This window comes from Chiloscyllium plagiosum, unplaced genomic scaffold, assembly GCF_037043375.1.
Source record: "Chiloscyllium plagiosum isolate Xiang-an unplaced genomic scaffold, Cpla_swu_hap1 HiC_scaffold_11, whole genome shotgun sequence".
NCBI lineage: Eukaryota > Metazoa > Chordata > Chondrichthyes > Orectolobiformes > Hemiscylliidae > Chiloscyllium > Chiloscyllium plagiosum.
Genome location: NW_028270149.1, coordinates 31,022,782 through 31,026,489, shown reverse-complemented (window position 1 = coordinate 31,026,489; position 3,708 = coordinate 31,022,782). Strand labels below are relative to the sequence as shown.

General features: G+C 40.3%; 1 protein-coding gene across 4 annotated transcripts in view; it reads left to right on the top strand.

Moving 5' to 3' along the window:
• LOC122557325 (ubiquitin carboxyl-terminal hydrolase 12-B) overlaps window positions 1-3,708 on the top strand; it is a 69,525-nt gene that overhangs the window by 531 nt on the left and 65,286 nt on the right. The gene's annotated exons all lie outside the window — the stretch shown is intronic.

Here is a 3,708-nt window from a genome sequence, read left to right as displayed (position 1 = left end):
TTCAAACATTGTAAATTGAGGGAGAAATCTCCGACAGTACCATCAATCTGGAAAAAAAACTGTTTAGTCAACCCGCAGCAATATTGTTTATAACCTCGCCCAAATCCAGCGTTTCTCAATTCTCATTATAAAACTTTTCAGTATTTGTATAGGACACATTCCAATCATGGCTTCAATCGCCAGTCCCTTTTCAAATTTTTGATCAAGGGGCTCTGAGTATGCCTTTCATTTGGAGTTTCTATATTTAAATTGGTCCTGCAGGTTGAATCTTCCAGTTTGTTTCGTGATCGTTCATAGCAGGGATACACAGTAATGCCGTTTCATCCCTTCCATCGTCCTTTGATAAAATTGAGGCATTTATAGCTTTTCAAAATACTTCGAGGACTTAGGTTGTTCACGTGGAAGGAAGACCAACAACCAGTAAGAATGCATTAATACGAAATATTCATAGAATATATCTGTGCTCAACAATGTTTGCGCCGGGCCATTATAGCGTATTGCTGTTCAGGAAATTGAGTAAATGCGGATTGATAGTCGATCCAACTGATTGCACTTTTGTGAAATACGTTTACCACCTCTCACTATTGGTTGGAACTTTTAACTGAAAAGATTCTTGACAAATATGTATTTCAATATAATTGTGTAATTCCTTGGAATGTAATTTTAGCTGTAGGTTTTGTTGAAAAATTGATTTGCCTCACTAATTGCCTTCTATGAAAGTACTGGGTTGTAATTTTCTCTAGTTGCAGAATCTATTTCTGTGATGTTAATAAAAGAAATATTGGCTTAGCAATGCTAGAACATGTATTTATGTAATTATGTTCTTTTTGCACTTGGTTTTTGTGCTGGAATATACTGCAGACCTCAATTTAGAAACAAATTAGTGTTTGGGTTGATTTGAATAAAAGTATGGAGTGTGTACAATTCATATTTTTACTCGTTTTAGCAGTTATTGTTTCTCAAATTTGTGCCTGTATCTTTTCAGAATTTTATGTTTCAGTCTCTCCAATCCCTTGCCCCCAGTATTGAAACTTCCCAAGTGACACTGTGACTGTAAGAAAAGAAAATTATTCCCTTTTCTCACCGTGCTGCAGCTTTTAACGTGGTTGACCACACTATCCTTCTCTAATGTCTCTCTACTATTATTTAGCTGTGTGGGTACACTTGCCTGCTTCCATTTTAATCAAGAGTCTTCTCTAATGGCCTTCATGCTTGAGCATCACTATTGCTGTGTCCACCAAGGATGTTTATTTGATTTCCTTCTTCTCTTTCTTATTGACCTCGTGCCCCTATGCAAGATCACTTAAAGATATAGCATCAGTTTTCATATTTTCCTGAATGATGCACAGCTCTGTTAACTACTTAAGCAGTCCCTCAGGATGGTGATGACACGGATTCTGCTCTGATTCGATGCATGATTTGCAACTTCCGCCAAATGTAGGGCAAGCGGTGCTTGAAAACTTGGGTAAATAGCTTAGGTGCTCCCTCTTGATTTTGTCTATGCACATTCCTAATGCAGTGTCTCAAAGTTTTTAGTGCCTTCACAAATGTGCCATTTGTGTTCCATTTTAGTCAGTGCAACTAAGGTCTCCCATGAGTCAGCAGATATATTTGAGCTCTTCAGAGATCCTTAAAGCATTTCTACTGTTCCACCTAGGGGTCTCCAGTGAACCAAGTAGAAGAGTTGCCTTAGAAATCTGGTATCAAACATACAGATGACATGTCTGACCTAGCAGAGCTGATTACTGCCACGATGCAGTACAATATGTAATGAACCAGACTTTATTATGTAATGAACCAGACTTTATTATGTAATGAACCAGACTTTATTATGTAATGAACCAGACTTTATTATGTAATGAACCAGACTTTATTATGTAATGAACCAGACTTTATTATGTAATGAACCAGACTTTATAAAAGATCTTAAAGTAAGGGAACACTTAGGAAGCAGCGACCATAATATGGTAGAGTTCAGTATGCAGTTTGAAAGAGAGAAGGCAAAATCAGATGTAATGGTGTTACAGTTAAATAAAGGTAATTATGAGGGCATGAGAGAGGAACTGACGAAAGTAGACTGGAAGCAGAGCCTAGCAGGGAAGACAGTAGAGCAAAAATGGCAGGAGTTTGTGGATAAAATTGAGGACACTGTACAGAGGTTCATCCCCAAGAAGAGAAAGATTATCCGGGGAGGGATTAGACAGCCATGGCTAACAAAGGAAGTCAGGAAATCTATGAAAGAAAAAGAGAGATCCTATAAAGTGGCCAAGAGCACTGGGAAATCAGAAGATTGGGAAGGCTACAAAAACAAAGAGGATAACAAAGAGAGAAATCAGGAAGGTGAAGATCAAATATGAAGGTAGGCTAGCCAGTAATATTAGAAATGATAGTAAAAGTTTCTTTCAATACATAAGAAACAAACGACAGGCAAGCGTAGACATTGGGCCACTTCAAACTGATGCTGGAAGCCTAGTAATGGGAGATAAGGAAATAGCAGGAGAACTTAATGAGTACTTTGCGTCAGTCTTCACAGTGGAAGACATGAGTAATATCCCAACAATTAAAGGGAGTCAGGGGGCTGAGTTGAGTATGGTTGCCATTACAAAAGAGAAAGTGCTAGAAAAACTAAAAGTCTTAAAATTGATAAATCTCCTGGCCCCGTTGGGTTACATCCTAGAGTTCTGAGGGAGGTGGCTGAGGAAATAGCGGAGGCGTTGGTCGAGATCTTTCAAAAGTCACTGGAGTCAGGGAAAGTCCCGGATGATGGGAAGATCACTGTTGTAACCCCCTTGTTCAAGAAAGGATCAAGACAAAAGATGGAAAATTATAGGCCAATTAGCCTAACCTCGCTTGTTGGTAAAATTCTAGAATCCATCATTAAGGATGAGGTTTCTAAATCCTTGGAAGAGCAGGGTCGGTTGAGAACAAGTCAACATGGATTTAGTAAGGGGAGGTCGTGCCTGACAAACCTGTTGGAGTTCTTTGAAGAAGTGACAAGTAGGTTAGACCGGGGAAACCCAGTGGATGTGGTCTACCTAGACTTCCAAAAGGCCTTTGATAAGGTGCCACACGGGAGGCTGCTGAGCAAGGTGAGGGCCCATGGTGTTCGAGGTGAGCTACTAGTATGGATTGAAGATTGGCTGTCTGACAGAATGCAGAGAGTTGGGATAAAAGGTTCTTTTTCGGAATGGCAGCCGGTGACAAGCGGTGTCCCGCAGGGTTCAGTGTTGGGGCCACAGCTGTTCACATTATATATTAATGATCTGGATGAAGGCACTGGGGGCATTCTAGCGAAGTTTGCTGATGATACAAAGTTAGGTGGACAGGCAGGTAGTACTGAGGAAGCGGGGAGGCTGCAGAAGGAACTAGACAGTTTGGAGGAGTGGTCCAGGAAATGGCTGATGGAATTCAATGTGAGCAAATGCGAGGTCTTGCACTTTGGAAAAAAGAATAGAAGCATGGACTACTTTCTAAACGGTGAGAAAATTCGTAAAGCCAAAGTTCAGAGGGATCTGGGAGTGCTAGTTGAGGATTCTCTAAAGGTAAACATGCAGGTTGAGTCCGTGATTAAGAAAGCGAATGCAATGTTGTCAATTATCTCTAGAGGGTTGGAATATAAAAGCACTGTTGTGCTACTGAGACTTTATAAAGCTCTGGTTAGGCCCCATTTGGAGTACTGTGTCCAGTTTTTGTCCCCACACCTCAGCA